The following is a 27971-nucleotide window of genomic DNA, read 5'->3' on the forward strand; positions in this document are numbered from 1 at the left end:
GCAGGTTTATTAAATCAGGAAGTCATATTAGACTTAGTCAAATAGCTTATCTCTTTCCACTTTTGCGGCAACCAAAAATCTCAATAAAAATTAGTATTGTATTTGATCAAAATAATTTTATTTAATGGTAAAAGAATAAGACAAACTTTATCAAACATTTAAATAAAATAATTTACAGGATGGACCACAAATATTTTACTAGACCGATGAATTACTAGAATTTTCATTCGCTAATTACTAGCATTCATGTGATCTTGTTACTAAGGAGATTAACTCATAAAACAATAACGAATATGAAACACAATTGCACTTGCAAGAGGGCATCAATGGTAGCTAAAAAATTTCATAACAAAAGAGCAAGATAACTAAAAAGTATGCATATAACTAAAAAGTTACATTAGAAAACATCAAGTTTATACTAATTTAGTTATTTCTCATTTAAATAGGATCATTTGTTTAATTTTGACAAACTTCATCACATAATTAGTATATAATTTATTCGAGCAACATCATTTCCCCCAGCAAAGATGATTGCTCTTTTTTCATTTCACCACCAAAATCAAAGAAAAAATACCACGAACATTTCAGAAATTTAAAGGTTATTAGGAAATTCAATTAAGTAGAAATGCTTTTACTTTGACGAAAACATAAATCCTAATTTTATTTGACATAAGTCCTAATATTCAACTAAGATCAGACTTACATTCAAAAATCGTAGTGAGATGGAGAAGAGATGAAAGTACTTGAATCTTTAGCAAAAACCCTTTCGAAAGGGTTAAAGAATGTTAGATCTAAGATTCCAACAAGAAAGAGAGTAGTAAACCATAAACATTGGAGATTCTTTCTCGATATTATTAAACGGACGTCTGAAAGGCTATTTTTCAGTGGACTCAGACAAGGTTGTCCACATAGTCCGTATTTGTTCATTTTGTGTTCAGAATATCTTACAAAACTTGTGGTTCAGGCAGAGAATAATGGGTTGTACAGTGGCCTTAAAATTAATTGGTATGCACCAAGTGTGAGTCATCTTATGTTTGCAGATAATCTATTTTACTTCGGGAAAGCCTCAGATTTCAATGTGGCTCAACTGATAGTTATATTGGATACATATGAGAAGTGTTCGGGACAATTAATTAACTTTAAAAAAATCATCAATCCAATTTAGCACAAATTGTGACTCGACTAGAAGGGAGAAAATTTCAAGCATCTTAGGAGTCAAGGAGCGAAAAAAGATGATGTCTACTTGGGAAATTACTTATTAAAGCCGAAGCATAAAATTGCCTCTTATGATTTTTATTGTGAACAAAATAGAAAAAAATAATAATGGGATGGAAGGATAGCTCATTATCACATGCCGGTCGAACAGTGTTACTCAAAAGTGAACTCGCATCGATACTTATATCTTTTCTATCAACGAATATTGTGCCTAAGGGTGTCAATGAAGAAAATTAAACAATGTCAGAGAAACTTTTGGTGGTGACATAGTACGGAAAAATCAAAGATGCATTATTTGAGTTGGAAGAAGATGAAAGCTGGAAGAAGATGAAAGCAAATAAAAAAAAGGTGGTTTGGGTATAAGAGATATGGGCATGGTCAATCAATCAATGATAGGAGAATTGACATGGCGATTTCTACAAGAACCAAATTCACTGTGGGTTCAGTTGTTGAAGGCAAAATATCTCAAAAATGGAAACTTTTGGACCCATAAAACTAAATCATCCAGCACCTCCACTTGGAGAAGCATATTAGATATGAGGAAATTCTAAGAAGGTGGAGTTTGCTACTCGGTTGGGGATGGTTCTGCAATTCGTATTTGGGATGACCCGCGGGTGCCGAATTTAAGAGGGTTCAAGCTGAGTAAAAGAGTGGTAAATCAAGAGACATCAAACCAATTTTTTGTTCGGGACCTTATTGATCTTGAAGGAGAGTGGAATAGAAGACTTATTGAAGATATTTTTGATGAACTATCGACTAGAGCAATCCTAGAAATACCATTAAATAAACAGAGAATGATTGATAAACTGATTTAGGTGCACACAACAAAAGGAGAGTTTACTTCGAAGTCTCTTTATAAATCTATCACTCAAGAAAAACCGTCTTCTTCTTATACAATGGAGTTACCCTACAGGCTAACTTGGAATATGATGTGGAATAAAATCCATTTGGCTCCAAGAGTTAAAATGTTTGTATGGATGATCTTGCATGATGCATTACCAACCAAACTGAGAGTTCTGAAGTTTAATCTACAAGCTTCAAAAACTTGTGAGATGTGTAAAGAAGAATATGAGGACTTGGATCACTTATTTTGAAATTGTAGAGTGGCTAGAGAGACCTTGTTATGTTCTCCATTAAATTTAAGAGTAGAAGGTGATGAAAGTTTCCCGAACTTGATATGTCAATGGATAGCAAATGACAAAGATGAGGAGGTTATAACGTTTAGAATATGTGTAGCTTAATTCCCATGGAAAGCTCGCAACAAGTGTGTGTTTGAAAGCATTAATCCAAACTCTTATAGAATTATTGAAGAGGCTCATACAATGGCTACTGACTTTACAGGTTTGACATCACCTCTAGAAGCACATGGTGAAACGAGTTCCCACGACCAAGAGCCATGTTGGGTACCACCAGATCAAGAAAGGATCAAAATTAATTTTGACGCGACCTTTATTGATGGACGAGCAGCATTGACTGCAGTCTGCAGAAATGGAGAAGGAACCTTTGTAATGACAACTACCTCACTTATGTCAGCGCCGTCGGCAATGGAAGCAGAGGCTAAGGCAGCTAAGGCAGCTAAGGCGGCTAAGTTGGCAATAACATTGACATTGAATATTCCTGAATATGGAAGTGTCATTGAGGGTGATGCATTGACAGTCATAAATGCATGTTCGAAGGAGATAGAAGATGCGCCGTGGAGAATCAGACCTATAATTATGGAGATCAAAACTGAATACTCTAAGCTTCAAAATTGCTTATTTTCTTTTAGCCCTCGCAAGGCAAACCAGGTTGCTCACTTACTAGCGCAATATGCTTTAAATTTGAATTTATATCAAACTACGTAGATCTTCCAGACTCTTAGTTGCATTGTAAGTCAGTTGGCGACAGGTATAACCAACATTTCTTTGAGCTATAGTAGCTAATAAAATGTGGCATTTGCCACCGTTCATCAAAAAGAGGATGGAGATGATTGGGTTGTTCCACTAAGGCATGGGGTGGAGAAGGAAGAATATCCTTTTATATGAAGGGTAAAAAGGTGCAAAATTTTTGAAAAGGGTAGTTTCACAAGGCCAGCGCTTTGGGGAAAACTACATAGTTTCCAGGATGTGAAATTTTAAAGGAAATATGCAAAATTTTGAAAATTTTTCGGGGAAACATATTTTATGGGGAATATTTTTTACCTCTCTCTCCCCACCTCACCTTTCTCTTCCAACCTCACCTTTCTCTCTCCCTTTCGGCGGAGTTTCTAGAGAGAAAGAGAGAAATTATTATTTTTTTTAGAGTTAATTCCTATATGGCCCCCTACTTTGTGACCAGCTTCCTTTATGACCCCCTTTTTTTTGTAAATTCAAATATAACCCCCTATTTTCAAGTAAATGTCATTACTACCCTTCTTAATTCTAAATTTAAAGCATTTAAAAAAAGTTATTTCCACCTCACCCCTCTCTCTCTCTCTCCACCTCATCTCTCTCTACAACTCACCTCTCTCTCTCTCCACATCACCTCTCTCTCTCTCCACATCACCTCTCTCTCTCTCCACATCACCTCTCTCTCTCTCCACATCACCTCTCTCTCTCTCCACATCACCTCTCTCTCTCTCCACATCACCTTCATCTTCTCCGATTGAAGTCGCCGGCCGGAAAAATCTCCGGCCGGCGACTTCAATCGGAGAAGATGAAGGTGAGTTGGAGAGAGAGAGAGGTGATGTGGAGAGAGAGAGAGTTGACATGGAGAGAGATGTGTGGTGGAGAGGAAATGAGGTGGAATTATAATTTTATTTTTATTTTTAATTTTGAAAAAAGATTTAAAGGAAGGGTAGTTAGGACAATTACATCAAAAAAGGGGGCCATATTTGAATTTACGAAAAAAAGGGGACCATAAAGGAAGCTGGTCACAAAGTAGGGGGCCATGTAGGAATTAACTTTTTTTTTTTATCTTTCCAAGTCGTCGGCCAGCGACCTGATCATAGAAGACAAAGAGAGTGGTGGAGAGAGAGAGGTGAGGTGGGGTGGGGAGAGAGAGGTAAATAATAAATAATATTCCCCATAAAATAAAATTGTCAAACAAATTGACCAATTTTTGATCAAGTCTTCACAACCCGAAAACTATTTTGCTTGGCCAGCGCTTTGGGGAAAGCTAAATAGTTTCCGGGGTTTGAAATTTTAAAGGGAATATGTAGAGTTTTTGAGATTTTCCGGGAAAATAAATTTTAAGGGGAAACAAAAAAAAAACACTCCACCTCACCTCAATCTATCTCCACCTTACCTCACTCTCTCTCCACCTCACCTCACTCTATCTCCACCTCACCTCACTCTCTCTCCACCTCACCTCTTTGTCTTTTCCGATTTGGTCGCCGGCTGGAAAATTTTCCGGCCGGCGACTATGAAGAAAAAAAAAAAAATTCACTCTCTCTCTCTCCGCCCGGCGACCTAATCGGAGAAGATAGAGGTGAGGTGGAGAGAGTGAGGTGACGTGAAGAGAGAGAGAACTGAGGTGGAGAAGTATTTTGCTTTTCCCTAAATAAAACTGTCAAACAAAATTGATCAATTTTTGACAAGGTCTTCGCACCCCGGAAACTATTTAGCTTTCCCAAAAGCGCTGGCCTTTTGCTTTCCCCAAGTGGCCATGAAAACTTGGGTGGATTTTGACTACGGTAATTGAGCAAATTTCCCTAAATTGAGGTGCCTAATCCGACTCAATGAATTGCCAGGTCCCCCACTCCACCAAAATTAGGTCGTTTATCGAGACAAATCCATCCAAACCGCCTTCTTTTTTTTCTTTTTTTTTGTTGAAAGACCAAACCGCCTTTCATCAAAAAAAAAAAACAAAACAAAACCGCGTTCCCAATTTCCTTATTAAAAACTTTTCATCTGAACCGTTAGATTCGAAATACACCGCTTTATCCTGTTCGTTGAAATAAATTCACAAACCTTATAAATAGAGGCTTTATTGCCATTCGACCCAATCGTCTTTGATTTCTGTTTTTTGGTTCTCTCTTTCCCTTTCTCCCTCGTCTCATCATCTGTTAGGGTTTATTGTGCCTGATCCTTATTTTTCTGTATTCGTTTTAGGGCTTGTTCGAGATCCTTCAAGCTTTTGTTGATTGATGGTGCCTGATTGATTTGGTTTGCTTGTTTTTGGTTTTCCACTCAATAACCTAGAAGTTTTGATTTGGTTTTTAATTGTGTTCTTTGATCATTCGTAGTATAGTATGGGTTGGATTTACGTTCTTGATCGGTTTATCGTTATTGCAGATTTGATAATCATGCAATTTGGAGATTTGGATTGTTATTGAATTCTACTACACATGGGATTCAAGTTTATATTAGATAACCAAGGGGGTCATTAATTCATTGATAATTCTGATGTCGATCTCAATGGTGCTATGGTCCACCATACGATCCGCATCAGGGTCATCCTCTTTAGATGGTTCAGTGACGACCTAACCAAATTATGGTTTATTGATTTGATTTCTATTCAGGGGATTCGCAGTTCTTCATATCGATCACCTGCTGTCGTTTGTCAGATGAAGTGTTGAGAGGAACAATTTGTTGTTGGTATAGAAACTTATACATGATTTAATTTTCTCTTACCCAGTTATTGTTCACCAGAACTTTAGATGATTGCCTTCCGTTGATATTGTTTATATTGATACTTTCTGTGTGGTGTCGAAAGGAGCTTTGGGTAGCCTGTTTGCGTATGGTGTCAACTTTAGGACATCATGTTGGTCATTGTAAGGTTTATTGATTGGGTCTGTAAGTGATGAATTGGTGTTATTGGGGATGGTTGCCTTCTTATTAGTTGTCCTTCTACTATCGACCAATGTGATATTTTAACCAGTTAACATTTGAGAATGTCTTCATTAGATTGTTGTTCTCTCCAGGTTGTTGGTAACGCATTTCTTGTTGATGTGATATATGAAGTTCTGCAATGTTCTGCAGGGAAGTCATTGTCTTCAAGAGGATCTTTTGTTCAACGAAAAGTTGGTAACTTATGTTACGCTTTCTTTCTCAGGGTTGTTCGCTATGTAATAGCAATTCCAACTTTTCTTGTATTTACACGGGGAAGGCGGTGCTTTTAATATACCTAGTTGCATTCTTGTTCTTTGCGGTTTTTTTAGTAGTTTTATGTGTTTGTTTTGCTTTATTGTTTGCTAGGTGGACTAGGATCAACTATGAGGAGCTAAGTGTGCTCTATCCGAATGAGTCTTTCTTAACTTGCTTCTCTAACTTCTTTATTTTTTTTTAGAGGGAATAGTAATTGAAGCATGCAATATTCATTAACTTTTCCATAACATTTTGTACATTAGCACTCCTCAGGAATATGCAAATCACTAAGATTCTTGTGGGGTTTAACATACAGATTCCACTTTAGTATTGGTTGTCCACTTCGAGGATGGCAAGTGTCTACTAGAGACATTTTCAACTGAGTGTCTTCTATTTTTGGAGTTGCGTTGTTCATTGTGAAAGGGGGTTCTAATTTTTTTTCAACTCATTTGACTTCTATTCTTTTTAAGGAAACATAAATGAACCATGTTGTTTGATTTCCCAGGAGTCTCAAATTGGACTTGCTCTGGGAGGCTTGACTTTGCTCGCCGCCAAGGAATGTGCCATGTCCATGTAGATTAGTTGAACCTGTTCTTCTCATGTACCTCGGCCAAAATAGTACCATTAGAACTTCTTTTTGGTTTTTAGTGTGCCATATTTTAAAAATCCTGCTAAATCTTTTCATTTCTTAACACGTGCAGCCTTAGCTTCTTCAATTAGTTGGTTTCTAGAACACCAGGCATCCAGTGGAGGCATTTTGCTGGAAGCGATTATTGCGTCGAGAGTCCCAATAATTGATTTTTTATCTTGGAAGGGGTTTTTTTATCTTCTGACTTGCTTACTTGATTTTTATCCTAGTTAAAGGAACAATAATTGCAGCATGCAAAATTCTTTTGATTTTGTCAGGGATTCAAATGGACCGAGATGTCATTTGGTGTTCATCCAAAGGGTTTACCTAGTTTACATGGATTCCACAAAATTCTACTTCATCTATGGTTTATCTGTCATTCCACAAAATTTTGAGTTTCTACTCTTGTAGCATATCACATTCTAAAGTCTCGCTCTATCTTTCTATTCTCTAATATGTGGAGTCTTCCTTTGTGTTATTTGTTAGTTTCAAGGATGACTGGCGTTCTGAGGATAAGTTAGTGTGTTCTTGGAAGGGATATTCTTGTCGAGTTTCACCTTATTCTTTGATTTTTATCCTTAGAGGAGGCATTATTGAAGTATGCAAAGTTCATTTTCTTTTAGGGATGTGGGAATTGAATTTGCTCTTGGAGGCATCACTTTGTTTTGTGAATTGAGGGGGTTTTCCTATCTTCTGTTGTTCCATTGAAATCTTCTCCTTACATTTGGTTTATGATTTGTGTTAGTTATGCAAACATAAAACTAGTAAATATCTATTTAATTCTTTTTCAGGAACCTGCAATACGCTAGAAGTATTCTTTTGCGTCCTAGTGGTGTTATATTGGAAGACTGGTTTTTTTGTTTTCTTGAACTTGGTTATCTGATTAAATTTCTTCTTTTAGTTTCTTTTTCTTCACCGAGTTGATTTTCTATTGGAACACAAATTTATTTTTCTCAGGGATCCTTGTGCTGGGAGAGTCCTCTTTATGGTTAATGTCGTCAAGGCGAAGCGTAACAAAGCATTTTAATTCCTTTCGTTTAGAGTGCCTCGAATAGTTATAAGTTCTCATTTGAGCATATTTGTTTGCTAGGAGGATGGTGGTCAACTTTGTCAAGTTAGCCATGTGAAGGGGCCAAGGGGGTTATCTGAAGATGTTTGTGTCATTTTTGTCGTTATTTGAGAAGTTAAAATAACACATGCTAGATCATGTGATGCTCCTCAAGGATTTGCATCTCTGACGAATCCAACGAGATGCGTTAGTTTCCTCTGAAGGGGATTTTTCTGATTTATGTTGTAAGAAGTTCTCCTTTCATGAGGGTGTTCATAACTAACTGCCTATCCAAATACTTTCCAGGGGTTCAAGGATTTGATTCCCGTCCTGCCTCATGCTTTTGGGAGGAACAATCAAACAGTACAACTTCAATTTCTTTTGTTTTCTTACAGTTCTAGCTAGCTTTTAGTTGAGAAACTTGAAAAAATATATTTTATCAATCCCTAACCTGTTACCTGAACCCTCCTGTTAATTGTTACTTTAGGACAACAGCAGTTTACGGGGAGAAGTTAATTCGTTGTTTGCAGAAGGGGCATCTGTTTCAAGTATCAGTTTGATAAAGGGGGTGCTCTGCCCAAGTTCCATTTGGATATACCTCTCAAATTCTTGTGTTGTAGTTATTGGGTTTCTTTTGGTTACATGTCTTGGACTTAGTTCATCTTGGTTGGTTGTTTTACAGTGGTTTGGTACATGTGCAGAAGACTTGGTTTGATTTCCCAGGGGTCTCAAATTGGACTTGCTCCAAGGAGGCATGACTTGCCGTCAAGGGGGTTTTCTTATTTTACGTAGAGTCCACAATGTCGTTCTTTATCCTTATTATGGAATTATAATTGAAGCTTGTTGTTTGATTTCATAGGGGTCTTAAATTGGACTTGCTCCATGGAGGCATGACTTTGCTCGCCCTTCAAGGGGGTTTTCTTATTTTACATTGAGTCCACAATATCGTTCTTTATCCTTCTCTCTGAAGCTTTACTCATTTGGTTTAATAACATTTGATCTACGTAAAACGTTTCAGGAATGTGCGATGTCCATATAGATTAGATGAACCTGTTCTTCTCATGTACCTTGGCCAAACAGTACCACTGAAACTTCTTTTTGTTTTCTAGTGTGCCATATCTTAAAAGTCCTGCTAAATCTTTTCATTCCTTAACATGTGCAGCCTTGTTTTCTGCTATTAGTTGGTTCGTAGAACAACGTGCATCCAGTGGAGGCATTTTGCTTGAAGAGATTATTGTGCCGGTAGTCCATCTTGGATTTGCCTAAAAAATTTAATCCTTTTCAGTTTCTACTTTCTATCATATCACGTTCTAGAATCTCGCTCTATCTTTCTATTCCCTAACATGTAAGGTCTTCCTTTGTGTTATTTGTTAGTTTCAAGGATGACTGGTGTCTTGAGGAAACGTTAACGTGTGTTCGTGGAATGGGTATTCTTGTCGAGTTCCACTTGGGTTCTAAAGTTCCTTCTGTTATAACATTTGAGGGGGTTTTCTGCCTTTTGACTTGCTTGTTTGATTTTTATTCTTGGAGGAATTATTGAAGCCTGCAATATTCATATTTTCTCAGGGATGTGAGAATTGAATTTGCTCTGGGAGGCATCACTTTGTTTTAAGAATTGAGGGGGTTTTCCTATCTTCTAGTGTTCCAATGGAATCTTCTCCTTATTTTTTGGTTGTGAAAGGTGTTAGTTATGCAAATATAGAATTGGTGAATCTATTTAATTCTTTTTCAGGGACCTGCAATACTCGAGTATTCTCGTGTCCTAGTGGTGTTCTATTGAAGGACTGGGTTATTTTGTTTTCCTTAATTTGGTTATCTTATTGAATTTTCTTCGTTCAGTTTCTTTTTCTTGACCGAGTTGATCTTGATTTGGAACACAAAATTATTTTTGTCAGGGATCTTTTGGTGGGAGAGACCCTCTTCCATGTTAATGTTGTCAAGGCGAAGCGTAACAAAGCAATCTAATTCCATCACTTTAGAGTGTCTCGAATAGTTACTAGTTTTCGTTTGAGTATATTTGTTTGCTAGGTGGATGGTGGCCAACTTTGTCAAGTTAGCCATGTGAAGGGGCCAAGGGGGTTATCTGAAGATGCTCGTGTCATTTTTGTCGTTTGAAAAGTTAAAATAACACATGCCAGATCATGTGATGCTCCTCAAGTTTTCGTCTTCGAAGAATCCAACGAGAAGCACTAGTTAACTCTGAAGGGGGTTTTTCTGATTATGTTGTATGAAGTTCTCCTTTCATGAGGGTGTTCATAACTTAACTGCCTATCCAAATACTTTCCAGGAATTCAAAGATTTGATTCCTGTCTTGCCTCATGCTTTTGGGAGGAACAGCCAAACCGTACAACTTTAATTTCTTTTGTGTTCTTGCAGTTTCTAGCTAGCGTAAATTGAGAAACTTGAAAAAAACATTTTATTAATCCCTCCTAACCCTCCTGTTAATTGTTACTTAGGACAACTGAGGTTTACGGGGAGAAGTTAATTTGGCGTTTTCAGAAGGGGCATCTGTTTCAACTTTCATTTTGATGAAGGGGGTTTTCTTCATAAGTTCCGTTTGGATATATCTCTATAATTCTTGTGTTGTAGTTCTTGGGTTTCTTTTGTTTACATGTCTTGGACTTGGTTCATCTTGGTTGGTTGTTTTACAGTGCTTCGTTATATGTGCAGAAGTCTTGGTTCTTAAAGGGGGTTTTCTATTTCAAGCTGATTACTTAGAGTGACATTTTTTGTGTTGGTTTTTATCTAGTTCAAATGTTGATAAAGTGGGATTCCTTCACTTCATTACAGGGGCATCCTTATGGAGTGTTAGTTACTAAAAATTGGATAATCTCCTGACGTGGAAAGAGTAACACTGAAATTCCTTCAAAACTATTTTTCCTTTTTGTGGATATTCTGTAACTGGTCGTATCTTGATTCAGGAAACATCATGGCTTATTTGTCAATTAGTATCAATTTTTCTTCGAATTAGTATCTTGTTCTTTTGTGCAACATATCTGTTTGCAGCATGAAACATTCGATCCCTTCTACTTTCAGGGTGCACAATTTGGCCAACCACAATCTATATTTGGTGTATGTCCCGAGGGGAAGGAAAAGAAATGGATTTCTCTTCTTGTTTTTAAGTCTCCTGTGATTGTTTATGTTACGTTATTCTATTGGTTCCAGGAGAATAAGGATCTGTTACTTTCTTCTTCTGTTCCCGTTTCGAAGTTATATGCTGTCCAATGGTCCAAATTTAGTGGATTTCTTATGTGATAGATATCTGCAGGGATGTTGCAAATCCAGTTTTGGCGGGATAGTAGGTTGTGCTCAGGTTCGATTGTTTGGTTTCATCTCATCTTATTCAGTGACATGTTGCTGTTAAATGGTTCTTGCGTAGATGAACGGTGATGCTATTGTATTGGAAGACTTTACGGTCATTTTTGTTCGTATCACGAAGTGCTTGTGTGTCTGATGTTCTAGCTATCTAGTTAGATTATTATCTTTTCTTATTTATCTATGTATGCTTCACTTGTGCTTCTTTTCTGCGTAGAAAAATTAGTTTGTTCTATCATTGGCTACTTCAAACTGTAAGTGAAAATCTTTTTGGTTGGATATTTGTTTGCACGAGACTTTATTTCAGATGTGTATGCATTGTGTTATGTCTGAGTTAGGAGTGGGATTGAACGTCGTGGTGGTGCCACCACCTGGGCTTGGCACCGCCAAGGCATTTGGTACTACCTCTCTGACAACCATTTTTAACTCCGCCAATGTCAAGTTTTGTACTTGTAATTGCCGGTCCCAAGCCTGGAGAAAGGAGGAGGGGAGATGATTCAGGGTAGAGTTTGTTTAGGATTATCTGTTGAGTCTAGTTTTGCTTTATTTGGTTCAATTATATGTTATAATATTTTGCTTAAAAGTCTCTAATTTGTAACCTTAGGATGTCGCTTAGTGGTCTCTGCAGTGGGGGTTGAATTCTTTTGTTTATGTTGTGTGCATCTTAATTTTCTCTCTAGAATTTTTAGGTGACTTAGTACCTGTAGTGAAGCGGGTACAGTGAAGTGGGGAGAACGGTTTTGATCTTGTTTTTGTAGCTCAAATTACCCAAAATGAGTGCTTGCTTGAATGTTTTGTGGTTCAATGTTTCACTTCTCACCCACTCCTTTGTTTTCTCTCATTAGAATGGTTGCAACTTTACATCTATTTCTATCATGACTCTGCTGATTTAGATTGGTCTTTTCAGAGTTTTGATAAGCAGATTTTAGGTGGTTAACACAGGTGTGATGAACTACCCGCTTGGAAGGAGCAGTCGGAATGCTCTTTCTGTTGCGCTGTAGTAGTTAGTTTGGTGGAAGGGGAATCAGTAAAGCAATTTAGTAGTCTTTTTCATCAAGATTGAAGGTTGCATCTCTCTCAACCTATGCGTCTTGAAGGGTGTGCCAGTTATTATTTTCGTGTCTATTTATTATGAGAGAAGAATAGAATGGTAAGTGTTCTGTTTGTCCAAAAATCACAGTTTTCTGAATCATTGGTAATTGTGGGGCAGAGATATGCAAAATAACCTTTGAAAGAGAATGTGGAACACAGTTCTTGAATCACTAGTACATCTTGAGAAGTTTGTGGTGTTGGCCTTCATCTTATAAGGAATCTAAGGTTTTCCTTTTACCTTTTTAGTTCAATTTTCTGAGGTCTGTTCATCTCTTTCCTTTTTAGTTCAATTTTCCGAGAGAGAATAATGAAAAGTTTGTGGTGTTAGACTACAGCTGTGGTTGTTAAATACATGAAATTGAGCTTGTCAAACTGCATTTTCAGACGGACTTGCGGAAGACACGTTAATGAGAGATGGGAATTTCGAAACTGGCGAAATAATGAATCAAATATTCGGGTAATTCGGGTATGGACGAGCGGGTAGCGGGTAAGGTCATGACTTTTAGAAATCTTCCGGGGAAATAAATTTTGGGGAAAGCTAAATATTTTTCGGGGTAATATGTAGAATTTTAGATATTTTCCGCGGGAATAAATTTTAAGGGGAAATAAAAAAACCTCTACCTCACCTCACTCTCTCTCCACCTCACCTTTCTCTCTCTCTCTCTCCACCTCACCTCTCTCTCCTTCCACCTCACCTCTCTGTCTTCTCCGACAGGTCGCCGACCGGAAAATTTTACTGGCGACTATGAAAATTTTTTTTTTCACTCTCTCTCTCTCTAGAAACTCCGGCGAAGGGGTTTCCCTTCGCCGGAGTTCCGGTCTGTTGAAGAACAGATCATATTTGGTCTGTTCTTCAACATACCTGCTCGTATCTGTTCTTCAGCAGACCAGTTCCGGTCTGTTCTTCAACAGACCGGAACTCCGGCGAAGGGAAACCCCTTCGCCGGAGTTTCTAGAGAGAGAGTGATTTTTTTTTTTCATGATCGTCGGCCGGCGACCTGTTGGAGAAGACAGAGAGGTGAGGTGGAGGGAGAGAGGGGTGAGGTGGAGAGAGAGTGAGGTAAGGTGGAGAAGCTATTTTGCTTTCCCCAAAATAAAATTGTCGAATAAAATTGACTAATTTTTGACCAAGTCTTCACACCCCGGAAACTATTTTGCTTTCCCCAAAGCGCTGACCCTAGAAAAAACTCACTTCTTACTCTCCATTTATAAATTCTCCAAACACCTTTCTTAATTCTAAAAAGGCAATGTGGACTTAAATTTAGAAGTTATTTGTGTTCTTTTTAGGATTTTAATCTCACATTGAAAACTAAAGAAGAATTCTCATGAGATATAATATAAACTTATTTTACTCCTTGCTCTCTCAAATCCAAAGACTATATCACTAATCTACTAGGAAGTCTCTTGGGTCATTGCAAAGCAATGCATTGAGTTCGTGTGATTGCCCTTAAACATATTGTTTACTATCTCAACTAGGCCTAGCAACATGGACTGTTGGCCTTCTTCAACCCAAAAGATTGACGTAATTTGGTTGGTGATCATTGACGTGAGACAGAAATAAGATTGGACGCTTATAAGTAAATTTGGATGTGTTTTGGAGAAATGCTCACATATGATCAAATAATTACAACCCATCGAACCAAATGAATATTACAACAAAGAGAAAAACACAATATATTTAGGGCGAGGATGTTATATGTAACTCAAAAACCTAATTTTAATCACGTTACGTTCATAATTCTATCGTTCTCCTATAAAAACAATCAAACATTAAGGCCTCTGATTTGGGAAAATAAGAAAATTATCTGGAGTCTAAAGACTTTATGAAAAACTGGTCAACTTTAGTTAACAATATATTTCTAAGAGTTAATTCCTATTTGGCTCCCTACTTTGTGAGCAGCTTCCTTTATGGCCCCCTGTTTTCAGTAAATTCAAATTTGGTCCCCTATTTTAATGTAAATGTCATAACTACCCCTCCCATTAATATATTTTTAAAATAAATTTAAAATTTTCGGCCGGCGACCTTCTTCGGAGAAGAAAGAGGTGAGGGGAAGAGATATGTGTGGTGGAGAGGGATGTGAGGTGGAGAGAGATATTTACTAATTAAATTTATTTTGAAAATATACTAATGGGAGGGGGTAGTTATGGCATTTACATGAAAATAGGGGGTCAAATTTGAAATTACAGAAAATAGGGGGCCATAAAGGAAGTTGGTCACAAAGTAGGGGGTCAAATAGGAATTAACTCATTTTTTAATTGTTATAGAACTTATGGGGAATAATTTTGTTCACCATTTCTTCTCCATACCGGCAAGGGTCGCCGGTAAACTGCCATTGTCGGCGACCTTACTTTTTTTTTTTCAAATCTTTCTCACTCATCTTTCTTTTTACAATCACCAAATCCGACAACAACCATCATTATTTGCATCTTTCTCTCTCTCTCTCTCTTTCTTTCTCTCCCCGTGTCCCCCTCACTCTCTTATCGCTTTTTCTCCCTCTCACTGCCTCTTTCTCTCTCATTGTATCTTGAAAACTAGACAGAGATAAAGTTCTTTCTTCTTATAAAGGCTACATTTTAATGCCACTACTAATCCCTGTATCTTTCTTATGTATATCGACCCAACTTCAACTAAGGGAGCAATCAGATCAACATAGAATGCAAAAGGCATGCCTTTTTCCAGTCTCCAAGATCATTTATGGATCCCTTTGCAGTGCAATTAGAAAGTGGTAAAAAATGGTTCCCAGAATAGCAATTGTTTCAAGTGCTACTAAGCTTCAAAGGATACAAAGTCTTTGAGAAGTTTTGGATATGGTCATAAATGAAGGACCCAGTATAATACCTCCCTGGTAAGATCATCAAGAACAATCAACATTAGTGACAAATAACCGTACACACAAGGGGAAGAACTAGGATTTTTCTTCAGGTAGGGTTGTATCAAGTATCTCTGTGTAGGCAAGAGAGAGAGAAAGATAAACAGTGAGATAGAGAGAGATGGACTGTGAGAGGGCAAGAGAGCTGGAGAGAGTGAGAAGATAGTGAGAGGGGGAGAAAGAAGGAAAGAAATAGAGAGCGAGCAACATGAAATAGAGGGAGAGAGGTTAGAGAGAAGGAGGCAGAAAAAAAAAAAGAAAATAGTGACGGTGATGGTGGTCTGAATTGAAGAAGAAGAAGAAGAAAATATATTTTATTTCCCCTTAAAATTTGTTTCCCGGATAATCTTCTAAATTTCACATCTTCCGTTTACAAATTTTCACCCCGGATGATATTCTTATTTCCCCAAATTAACGGCCAACATTAAATATCTAACTACAGACAAAGGAATCAAAGCTATTTTAAGAGTAAAAGTATGAGACAATTTTTTTGAACCAAATCAACAATTATTATTCAACATAAATACATCAAGACAATTTCCTAAGAGCTACATGTAATGAGCAAAATCAACAAAAATAAATTAGACCAAATAAGATGAGATGCTAATGAATGGCCAAGGGAGATCTAATCCTAAAATGAAGGCATCAAAACCAAAATGTGAATAGTCCACTCTACAAATCATTGTAACATAAATACATTAAGAAAAACAACCCAGTTTAACACAAAAGAAAAACAAATTAGACCAAATAAGATGAGATGCTAATGAATGGCCAAGGGAGATCTAATCCTAAAATGAAGGCATCAAAATCAAAATGTGAATAGTCCACTCTACAAATCATTGTAGCATAAATACATTAAGAAAAACAACCCAGTTTAACGCAAAAGAAAAGTTAGTAGTTGAACAACATAAATCAAAACTAATTAATTGTTATTGATCATATGAAAAAAACTACTAAAAATTAAAAATGAAATGAGATTTTACATGAAAAAAGAAAGAAAGAAAAAAAATGTAGTAAAAAACAATCAGTTTTTCCTGTTCTCCTTCATCTTCTTTTTTCTGACTTGATATTTAGCTGTAGTAAAAAATAGCATTTACACTATATTGTCGAAGAGCATATCGAAATACTTTTGCACCACCAGGAAACAACTGACCAACTTCAGTAAATATTTTATCCCATCCATCAGATTTTAGTTTTGTGGTCTTACTTAGATTGGATGATTCTGTAGGAAATTTCATAAGTAACAACAAAACTCTAAAAAGAAAAACATTTGTCAACAAAACATATAATTTACTAGAAACTATATGTATAATGGAGTAAATTATGCATACTGTTTGTTAAACTTCATAATGTGTTGGGAGACAAACAGAACTTTAGTTTGAATCACAAGGTCACTGTTACGTGAAAAAACACGTATAATGTGCAATAAATTACATATAATTTTTAGAACATTACACAATGTTTACATTCTATTACAGTATAATTGTACGAAATCTTCAGTGGTTCAAATGTGTAAAGCGCAATAAAGCACATATAATTTTTTGCATAATACACATTGTTTACATTCTGTTACAGTAACATCGTAGGGAATCTTCTATGGTACAAATGTGTGATGTTCAATAAATGCACATACTTTCATGTAAATTACAGAAAAAACACATTCTGTTACAATAAAACGTACGGAATCTTCTCTAGTACAAAATTGTGATGTTTAATAAAGTACACATAATTTCGTATAAATTACACATCGTTTACATTCTGTTACAAAAACGTATAATCTTCTCTGGATAAAAAAATGGTATCATTTCCGGATCTGATATCAAGAGATGTTCTAAACATGAAGATCTGGAACCTAAATCTAATGAAAAATAAAATAATACATGGATACAAACATAACATAATCGAAGATAATGAATTAGTAAACAAGGATTTAACATTAACATCATAAATCGGTTATGAAGATCTTAGAGAGAGAAAATCATGAATAATGATGAATATTTGAAAAGATGATACAGATATGAAATCGATTATAATGAAAATCATAACTATCTTTAAAGATGATGATGAATAACATTAAAAAGAAAGATTAAACTTGTTACTTTAACCTCAGAAGCAACTGTTCATATTAACAATGGTTCGAACTTGAATCTTTGATGATGGAAATCGAAATAAACGATGGAGTTTTCAGCTGGTCTAATGAAGATGAAGCAGATTTCGAGACTCAAAAATGAAGGCTGAATAGATGATTCGGTTTTAGAGAGTGAAAAGTAACAGGTTTCCGTTTTGGAGAAGAATGAAGATAATGGTTGCTTTTAATAGAATCGTGATTGGAGAGAGAAGGTGGGAGATAAAAATGGAAACGGATATTTGGAGATTTTGAAGGAAAATCAATTTTTGGATACAAAGAAGGTTAGTTTAGGTATTATGATTTAATATGTATTTTAGGGATTTGTGTTTTCTCTCGAGATGGATACAAATGGACTAGACATCCACTTACATTAATATTTTGGTTCACAAATCCATTTTAGGATTAGAGAGGACTAAATGTATGTTTAAGGGTTAGTTTTTAGACTATAAATCCAAAAATTATTTCTAAAATGGTGTCCCAATCTTTAGGATCTTTTAAGCTTTTAAATTGTTTCGTATCTTGCAATAAGTTTGTAAATTGTTTAGTATTTCACAATAAGCTTTTCAATAAAGAACAGTTTGATCCACCATCTATTGAAGGGAAATTTTAAATGCACTCACCATTTTTGTTATATAGACCCACATCACCCACATTGACAATCCTAAGCATAATATGCCAAACTAAGCATAATCGATCAAACGTTACTAAGTATTGACTATCAACCTAATAACGTACTACCAAATGAGTTGACAATGACCAAGTATGACACTAATAAGTATGATACGTCAAACTAAGTATAATCGATTATAGGTTACTAAGTATCGATTATCAAACTAAGCACGCACTATCAAACTATATGTCAATAGACGATTAAGATCAAGGCTTCTAATTCATAAAATTAGACGAAGTTAACTAAATTAACATTTCGACAAATCATAAGTAATACATCACATTAAATCATGTTTCACGAGTATCCGGATACAAGAGTTAGCTAGACATGGTGAAACGAAGAACAAACTGGAAGAAAATAACGAAAGACACAAGTTAAGGTTGAAATCCCCTTTTTCGATGATGGCGCAAGGCTAAGACCGTCGGAAGATATGAAGATGTATGTGATGTCGATCTCCCCTTAGCCAAGTTCTGATTTCCCCTTAATAATACAGATTAGGCGTCCCCTCAGTAAAACCACAGTTCTCCTTAGCAACAGAGTCTTTTTTTTCCTTTCAATCAAACCACAGCGAAAGCTTGCTCAAGCTTTCTGTCTCTAAGAAATTTCAACTCAAAACCAAATCAAACCACATGGAAAGCAAGTCAATGATAAAGGGAGTAAAAGCTCTAAGTTTTTTGGCCAAGAGAATGGTCGGAGCAACCTAGAAAATCCGGCTAAAGAAAAGGTGAATCTGGTCAAGGCAAAACAATGTAGTCCGACCAAGATTTAGCCCTTCCAGAGTTGTCCCCAACTAGCAACTCATGAAGTCCCGTGCTAGCTTTAAACCGAGCTCGAGCTGCTGCCTTGAACCTTCTCAAGTTATTGTCCCCGTGTTGGTGTTGATGAAGTTCGAGTTGCTACAAGCAGCGGCTCTCCTCTCGTGCGACTGGTGCTGGTGACCTTGAGTAACTACCGTACCAGCCTAGAATTGGTCATCCTTGAGTGTTGGTCAGCCAAGCTTTGGCCGGCAACCTCTCTTCCTTTCTCTCTCTAGCTTTTGAACCCATGATTCTCTTCTTATCTCTCTCTCTAACTCACGCTCTCTTTATTCACTGTAACTTTCGTGAGACCAAAGAGGAAAGAAAATCCTCTTCAAATATGGTGGGCAGTAGAGAAATACACGTTGGATTAAAGGGTAGATGACATGCTTCGCCGTCAGTTTAAAGCAGGTGAATTCCACGTCTTGAAAGCTGTCACATGTCCCTAAACTAAATCTGACTACCCGATCTAGTTGCGAGATCGATATAGGTTCGTGCGGTTGACACACGGGATCATATTTAAATTAAAACCCGAGTGTCGTCCCGCTGTGCCCACCAATATACCGAAAATTACATCTTGGCCGTCAAATTGCACGCCACGTGTTACAGAAAGATCTGGTTTTGACCCAACTTTGACCCGCTCTATTTTGCTCATCTGCACTCTGATTTGACTTCCGTCTTTGTCGTTGGGTTCATCTTGGACTCTACTTTGCATTGGAGTATCAATATTAACCAAAATTACTAGACTACCCGCATCATCAAATTACCAAAGTGTCGTTGTGTCTCTCTCCCGTTTTTACCTGCTTTTCATGCTCAATTCTTTAGAAGACCCTTTAGTAAGACAAACGAACAATTCATCAGAGTAGCTCCTCGAAATGGACTAACTAGCCCAAGTTAAGAGATTCAGATGATCATGAAGCTTTGCCATCGCAACACCGAAGCGGGATTAATATAAAAGTTGAAGAGGATGGAAGTGAATTTGAGGGTGATTGCGACTAAGCGAAGCAACATAGCTATAATACTATTAGTTATTAGACTTCTTAGTTATTAGTTATTAAACTTATTAGTTATTGGACGAAGATCGGTCAAATTAGGGACTAAAGTGTCAAACCGGACAAAGTCACATTGGGGGCATTTGAGCAAAAATAACGCTTCCTGATCTGGACGGTGGGCATTCCTTCCGAGGGATTGTGCCAGATCGGACGGTCGCGCATTTAGAGTGTCGGACAACTTCGGGTTACGCCCAGAAGCGTTGGATCCATAAAGATCCAACGACTCGCGTTTGTCCCGAGTTGGACACCAAGTGGGATAAGCCAATCTTTTAATCTAGCCGTTGCTTCCTTGATTTGTTGGGAAAGTTTCGGTATTAATCCAACGCCTGGCGTTCTGTCCGTGTTTTTTGAGAGAAATCCAATGGTCCAGATTATAACCGACTCTTATATTCAGTTATAATTCATTATTGGTCAGTAGTTCCGAGCAGTTGTGTCTCTTAACCCCAACAGACATATATACCTATTCAACACCTATATAAACAACCCAAACCCACTTCATTTTACATTCAATTCATTCTCTTCTTCTCTTCTCTTCTAACAATTAGTATTCTGGTGTGTCTGGAATATCTAGAAAAAGGAAGAAAGAAGTTTCGAGTGAAGTTAGAATCTTAAAGCGTCTAGAAAATCAAAGTCATTATCTTCTTCTCTTCTCTTCTAACAATTAGTATTCTGGTGTGTCTGGAATATCTAATTGGGAAGTAATTCTAGTATCTCTAGAAAAAGGAAGTAAGAAGCTTTGAGTGAACTTATAATCTTAAAGCGTCTAGAAGATCCAATCGGATCAGTCCAAGAGCTCCTATTATTTACGAAGGTTCGCCCGCTTTCAGAATATACAAGTACCATCTTAAATTCTGAAAGGATAGTCATTGTATCCCGAAGGCATACACCCTAACGATTGATACTGTTACGGGGGTGTAAAATGTCTTAAGGAAAGAGAATTTATTCTCGCCTCGACTCCATTATCTTTTGTCTATCACGGTTAATCCGAAAGAAGGAATTACTGATAAAGTCGGTATTAGCTTATCGTTTATCTCTCTATAACTTAGAGAAAGGAAGTTCCCTACTTCAACTCAGACTCTATCTTAATCAAGACAAGACAGAGATAAAAGTGAACTCAAACCATAACCCGAGGAACAACATTTAGGTTAGTTTTGTTTTGTTCCAATAGACTAAGGTTAGTTTGTATAGTTAAAAACTAATTATGAAATGTAATACTTGCTGTTTCATTCATGAAATAAGTTTACTTCGATGCTTGTGGTTCTCGCTTAAATAATTTTTCGGAGCAATAAATACACAACTTAGATTCATATGAAGAAAGACAAAAATTTCTAACTTAGTCTATTTTGATTTTTGCTAAATGTGTTACATTTGAAATAGAAGTGTACGCTTTAATGTTATCGGAGAAAGGACCCCCACTTTTTCTTTTTGCACCGGACCCCTGAATTCTCAGCCACGCCACTGCCTACTGTACCTTCAAAACAAAACTTCCAAGAAAGAACAAACAAGAAGGCACAAGATGGAGAAGGAAGAAGAGAAGGTACTAGATACCCTTTTATATGAAGGGAAAAAGGTCTGAAAATTTTGAAAATGGGCTGTTTCACTATATTGATGGTGTGTTTGGTTGCTGGATCCCTAAGTAGGATTCCTACCAAAAGTGGGTTTTGGTACAAATCATGAATCATTGGTCTGTTTGGCTACCAAGAATCCTAGGACTCTTGAATCTTAAAGATTCCTAATTCCAAAATTTTGTATTGGACCAAAATCCACCCTACCCCCTAAGATTTGCTAGGATTTTGGATTAATAAATCTAAATTTCAAACTTAAAATCAAAGAAAAAATATTTCATTCCACAAAATAATTATTTTAAATTTCAAAAATATATTTATTTTTCAAATTTTTTATTTTAAAAATCATTTTTTCCCCAAAAATCATTTTTTTTCTTCAAAAAATTGTTTTTTTCCAAAATCTGGTTTTTCCGACAACCATTTTTTCCTCCGAAAATCGATTATTCCGAAAATAATTTTTTTTCGAATATCCATTTTTTTTTTCTAGAAAACAGAATTTCCCTTAAAAACTGTTTTTTCCTCCAAATTCGTTTTTTTACCGAAAATTTATTTTTTTCTCGAAAAATATTTTTCCGAAAACTGAAATTTTATAAAAACTTTTTTACTTGAGAGAGACTGTGTTTTCCCAAAAAAACGATGTTCGAAAAAAAAGGATTCCGGAAAAAAAATATTTCGCGAGAAAATACTTAAATAATAATAAATCATAGGATTCTTATTAGTTGCCAAACAAACCAAAAAATATTATTTGGATTCATGAATCCGGGGAATCATGAATCCTAAGGATCCATGAATCCGCGAATTCATGATTCCATCGTCCAAACACACCATGAAGGTATTTGACTAAAACATTCCTTGACCAGAGGTAATCGAGTAAATTTCCCTAAGATTGTGTTTTGATACACAACTTTCCCGGAGAAAGTAGAAATATTTTCCCCAAAATTTACATTTCTTTTGTGTTTGGTAGCCTGTTTCGGAAAGGGAAATTTTGGCCTCACGTGACTTGTTTTTCTCAATTTTCCCCAAAATGGAGGGAATTTTGTACCCTCCTCCTACGAGAGTAAAACTTTCTCTCTTTGTGGAAAAGAAAAAAAAAGTAACCTTCTTTCTCTCTCTCTTTACTCTTTTTTTACTCTCTTTAAATTTCATGCCTAGGTCATCAACAAAGTCCAACTTCATGTTTATCTTTTTCTCTCTCTAGAAAAAGCTTCAGACATCACCACCGTCCCTCTCTTTCTCTCTAGAAAAGCAAAATTAAATCAACTCATGGTTCAAATAATGGAAGGGACAAATCAGTTCACGGGAGTGAAGGGAGACGGAGAACGATGGTTTGAAATGGTCTTGCTACTAGTCATAACATTGATCTAGAGTTCTCTCTCTCTCTAAAAATCATAACATTGATCTAGAGTTCTCTCTCTCTAAAAATATACAGTTGGAAAAGAGGTATTTCGATCATTGTTGTTGATGTTCCAGGAACCTGCTTACTCATATTTTTTGGTGGGGTTTCCTTCCAAATCATTTGGTTAACTATAGTGGCTTACTCTTAATAAATGGAGAAACATGAGTGTTAATCTGTTCTTTTTGGATGGTTCGATTTAGATGAGAATAACATAGTATAAAATAAGGTTGTCTATGCTTCTTACAACTTGGAAATGGTTTGTTAATCTTAGTATTTTGATCATCCATTAATTACTCAAGATGGTAAAATTTTGTGTACTTTAAGAAATCTGTTCTTTTGTTTTTGTTTATGAGATATTGATAACATCTATTTCTTAGATTTGATTTTTGCCTAGTTTTTGGTAAAGAAAAGTAATGTGGAGAAGTTTGATCCAGAGTAATTTGTTTTTGTTGTGTTATGCTTCTTATCTTTAATACATTTTAGGGTTTCACTGTACGAAAATCAACACCTATCTCTTTCTCTTCTATAAATATGTGTACTTTCAGATTGAAGAACAAATTATTTCCGTAGAGAACCAAACAAAGGAAAACAAAAAAAATGGGTAACAATTTCTTTTTCCAAGTGTTAACCAAACAATAGAAAATATGAACTTTTATATAGAGAAAATGATTCTAGGTGAAAAATTTCTCTATTTTCCTCAAATAGCTATCAAACACAACCTAAATTGAGTTGGGTAATCCCGACTCAACGAATTGCTTGGTCACCCACTCCACCAAAATTAAATCGTTTATTGAGACAAATCCATCAAAAGCGCGTTGGCAATTTCCTTATAAAAAACGTTTCGTCTGAGCCGTTAGATTTGTAATACACCGCTTTATCGTGTTCGTTGAAATAAACTTGTAAACCTTATAAATAGAGGATTTCTTGCCATTCAACCCAATCGTCTTTGGTTTCTGTTTTTTTGTTCTCTCTTTCCCTTTCCCCCTCGTCTCATCATCTGTTAGGGTTTATGGTGCCTGATCCTTATTTTCGTTTTAGGGCTTGTTCGAGATCCTTCAAGCTTTTGCTGATTGATTGTTCCTGATATACGTTCCCGTTTTAATTATTTAGGGTTTGGTGATTGATTTGGTTTGCTTGTTTTTGGTTCTTAATTGTGTTATTTGATCGTTCGTAGTATAGTATGGGTTGGATTTAGGTTCTTGATCGGTTTATCGTTGATGCAGATTTGATAATTATGCAATTTTGGAGATTTGGATTGTTATTGAATTCTACCACACATCCGATTCAAGATTATATTGGATAACCAAGGGGGTTATTAATTCATTCATAATTACTTTGATTTGTGTTAGAGATGATTCTGATGTCGATCTTAATGTTGCTATGTGCATCATACGATCCTCATCAGGGTCATCCTCTTTAGTTAGTCGACTGCACCTAACCAAATTATGGTTTATTGATTTGTTTGGATTCGCAGTTCTTCATATGGATCACCTGCTGTCGTTTGTCAGATGAAGCGATGAGAGGAACCATAAAGAACAATTTGTTGTTGCCTTGTTGGTATTAAAACTTATACATGATTTACTGTTTACCTGGTAATGACTTATCATGGTCGGTTGTATATAGAAACTTCAAGTTTGTTGTGTTACCACAACTTTAGATGGTCATCTTTCAGTCAGTTATTTAGGTTTCATCTTTCTGAAATCCCACAAAACACCAAGAAGTTTTAGTTGGTCAGGGATGATTGCTTTCAGTTTATATTGTTTCTATTGAGACTTTCTGTGTGGTATCGAAGGGATCTTTGAGAAACTACAAGATCTCTCTGTGGATGTATCAAATATGTAGGTTTAGAAATGCAGACATGATTTGGTTTGATGTTATTGTCAATCTGGAGTATATTCTCTACTTGGGTAGCCTGTTTGTGCATGGTAGTATTAATCTAGGACATAATGTTGGTCATTGGAAGGTTTATTGCTCCGGTCGGTAATCGATGAATTGGTGTTATGGGGGATGTTTGCCTTCTTATAGTTATCCCAATGTGATATTTGAGAATGTCTTCATTAGATTGTTGTCTCTCCAGGTTGTTGGTAATGCATTTCTTGTTGACGCGATCTCAGTTTGTGTAGATTATTGTCATAGGATGGAATCAAAACTGGAAATTTTGCGTGAGGGGAGTACAACTTATAGGATGGAATCAAAGCTGAAATATGCAATATAAGAAGTACTGCAATGTTCAGGGAAGTCGGGGTCTTCAAGAGGATCTTTTGTCCAAAGGGGGTTACTTAGTTTAGATTTTTCTTCTTTTGCTTCTTTGATCTCTTTCAGCGAAAAGTTAGTAACTTCTGTTCCGCTTTCTTTCTCAGGGATGTTTGGTATGGAATAGCTATTCCTCTTCTTCCTGTATTTTCACGGGGAAGGCGGTCCATTTAATATACCTAGTTGCATTCTTGTTCTTTGCGGTTTTTTTAGTAGTTTTATGTGTTTGTTTTGCTTTATTGTTTGCTAGGTGGACTAGGATCAACTATGAGGAGCTTAGTGTGCTCTATCCGAATGAGTCTTTCTTAACTTGCTTCTCTAACTTCTTTATGCTGAAATGTTCATTAACTTTTCCTAGGGATTTTTGAACCGGACGTAAAACTCTTCTTTACCTTCGAGTTCTCCTTTGGGTTTACCTACCTAGAACAGTAACACTTTATCTTATTTCACACTCAGGTATATGCGGAATCCAAAGATTAACTGATAGCTTGTCCGTGCTTTACTCTGCCCCTTAGGAGAACAGTACTACAAAATAAATGAACTTCTTGCGCGTCTTATTTTAAGAATATTGCAACTGTCTATGGGAGACATTTTCTGCTGAGTCTTCTATTTTTGCGTTCTTCATTGTGAAAGGGGGTTCTAACTTTTTTTCAACTCATTTGACTTTAATCCTTGTTAAGGAAATAATAATTGAACCATGTTGTTTGATTTCCCAGGGGTGTCAAATTGGTCTTGCTCCATGGAGGCTTGACTTTCCTCTCCGTCAAGGGGGTTTTCTTATTTACATAGAGTCCACAACATGGTTCTTTATCCTACTCATTTAGATCTACATAAAACTTTTCAGGAATGTGCGATGCCCATGTAGATTAGCTGAACCTGTTCTTCTACCTCGGCCAAACAGTACCACTGAAACTTCTTTTTGGTTTCTAGTGTGCCATATTTTAAAAATCATGCTAAATCTTTTCATTCCTTAACATTTGCAGCCTTCGTTTCTGCTATTAGTTGGGTTCTAGAACAACGGGCATTCAGGGCAATCATTTTGCTGGAAGCGATTATTGTGTCGGGAGTCCCACTTCAATTTTCCTCAAAAATTTAATCATCTTCAATTACTTATATGAGTTATTCATCTTGGAAGGGGTTTTTTATCTTCTGACTTGCTTACTTGATTTTTATCCTAGTTAAAGGAAAAATAATTGAAGCATGCAAAATTCTTTTGATTTTGTCAGGGATTCAAATGGACTGAGACGTCATTTGGTGTTCGTCTAAAGAGGGTTTACCTGTTTTACATCGATTCCACAAAATTCTACTTCATCTATGGTTTATCTGTCATTCCACAAAATTTTGAGTTTCTAACTTTCTAGCATATCACGTTCTAAAAATCTCGCTCTTTCTATTATCTTATATGTGGAGTCTTCCTTCGTGTTATTTGTTAGTTTCAAGGATGACTGGCGTTTTGAGGAAACGTTAATGTGTTTTCTTGGAAGGGATATTCTTGTCGAGTTCCACTTTCTTCTTTGATTCTTATCCTCAGAGGAGGAATTATTGAAGTATGCCAAGTTTTTCTCTCAGGGATGTGAGAATTGAATTTGCTCTGGGAGGCATCACTTCGTTTTGTGAATTGAGGGGGTTTTCCTATCTTATATTGTTCCATTCAAATCTTCTCTTTACTTTTGGTTTATAATTGGTGTTAGTTATTCAAATAAAGAACTAGTGAATCTGTTTAATTTTTTTTTCAGGAACCTGCATCACTCAGAAGTATTCTTTTCTGTCCTAGTGGTGTTCTATTGGTCGACTGGGTTTTTTGTTTTCTTGAACTTGGTTATCTGATTGAATTTCATCTTTTGGTTCATTTTTCTTCACTGAGGTGATCTTCAATTGGAACACAAATTTGTTTTTCTCAGGGATCCTTGTGGTGGGAGAGTCCTCTTCCATGTTAATGTCGTGAAGGCGAAGCGTAACAAAGCATTCTAATTCCTTTCCTTTAGAGTGTCTCGAATAGTTATAAGTTCTCATTTGAGTATATTTGTTTGCTAGGAGGATGGTGGTCAACTTTGTCAAGTTAGCCATGTAAAGGGGCCAAGGGGGTAATCTGAAGATGTTCATCTCATTTTTGTCGTTGTTTGAGAAGTTTAAATAGCACATGCTAGATCATGTGATGCTCCTCAAGGATTTGCATCTTTGACGAATCCAACGAGATGCATTAGTTTCCTCCGAAGTGTTTTTTTTCTGATTTATGTATTAAGAAGTTCTCCTTTCATGAGGGTGTTCATAACTAACTGCCTATCAAAATACTTTCCAGGGATTCAAGGATTTGATTCCCGTCTTGCCTCATGCTTTTGGAGGAACAATCAAACAGTACAACTTCAATTTCTTTTGTGTTCTTACAGTTTCTAGCTAGCTTTTAGTTGAGAAACTTGAAAAAACATATTTTATCAATCCCTAACCTGTTGCCTGAACCCTCCTGTTAATTGTTACTTTAGGACAACAGCAGTTTACGGGGAGAAGTTAATTTGTTGTTTGCAGAAGGGGCATCTGTTTCAAGTATCAATTTGATAAAGGGGGGTCTTCTGCCCAAGTTCCATTTGGATATACCTCTCAAATTCTTGTGTTGTAGTTATTGGCTTTTATTTGTTTACATGTCTTGGACTTGGTTCATCTTGGTTGGTTGTTTACAGTGGTTTGGTACATGTGCAGAAGACTTGGTTTGATTTCCCAGGGGTCTCAATTGGACTTGCTCCAAGGAGGCATGACTTGCCGTCAAGGGGGTTTTCTTATTTTACGTAGAGTCCACAACTTCGTTCTTTATATCCTTATTATGGAATTATAATTGAAGCATGTCGTTTGTCTTCCCAGGGGTCTTAAATTGGACTTGCTCTATGGAGGCATGACTTTGCTCG

At 36.4% G+C, this 27971-nt stretch overlaps 5 long non-coding RNA genes across 16 annotated transcripts in view; 4 read left to right on the forward strand and 1 right to left on the reverse strand.

Moving 5' to 3' along the window:
* Nucleotides 1-8513, reverse strand: part of LOC147543643 (uncharacterized) — a 35055-nt gene extending 26542 nt beyond the window's left edge. Inside the window, exon 1 of the long non-coding RNA XR_015239694.1 lies at nucleotides 8271-8513. This is a non-coding gene — a long non-coding RNA (uncharacterized LOC147543643). The remainder of the gene's footprint in view (nucleotides 1-8270) is intronic.
* Nucleotides 5178-11530, forward strand: LOC147543645 (uncharacterized). Of its 12 annotated transcripts, none has more exons than XR_015239686.1 (4): nucleotides 5178-6200; nucleotides 6372-9178; nucleotides 9311-10280; nucleotides 10393-11530. It is a non-coding gene; the product is annotated as an uncharacterized LOC147543645 (long non-coding RNA). The 12 variants fall into 12 exon arrangements; XR_015239687.1 differs by having other exon boundaries at nucleotides 6372-8999; nucleotides 9099-9178; nucleotides 9311-11530; XR_015239688.1 differs by having other exon boundaries at nucleotides 5178-5771; nucleotides 6098-6200; nucleotides 9311-11530.
* A 12229-nt stretch (nucleotides 11531-23759) lies between these two features.
* LOC147543646 (uncharacterized) lies at nucleotides 23760-24651 on the forward strand. The gene is made up of 3 exons (XR_015239698.1): nucleotides 23760-23932; nucleotides 24045-24132; nucleotides 24296-24651. It is a non-coding gene; the product is annotated as an uncharacterized LOC147543646 (long non-coding RNA).
* Nucleotides 24652-25144: 493 nt separating this feature from the next.
* Nucleotides 25145-25455, forward strand: LOC147543647 (uncharacterized). Its single transcript, XR_015239699.1, has 2 exons — nucleotides 25145-25238; nucleotides 25325-25455. It is a non-coding gene; the product is annotated as an uncharacterized LOC147543647 (long non-coding RNA).
* Nucleotides 25456-27294: 1839 nt separating this feature from the next.
* Nucleotides 27295-27656, forward strand: LOC147543648 (uncharacterized). Its single transcript, XR_015239696.1, has 2 exons — nucleotides 27295-27429; nucleotides 27555-27656. It is a non-coding gene; the product is annotated as an uncharacterized LOC147543648 (long non-coding RNA).
* The last annotated feature ends 315 nt before the right edge of the window (nucleotides 27657-27971 follow it).

This window comes from Eschscholzia californica, unplaced genomic scaffold (genome assembly GCF_041429995.1).
Source record: "Eschscholzia californica isolate CP2 unplaced genomic scaffold, dmEscCali1.0.p SCAF_4, whole genome shotgun sequence".
Taxonomy (NCBI): Eukaryota; Viridiplantae; Streptophyta; class Magnoliopsida; order Ranunculales; family Papaveraceae; genus Eschscholzia; species Eschscholzia californica.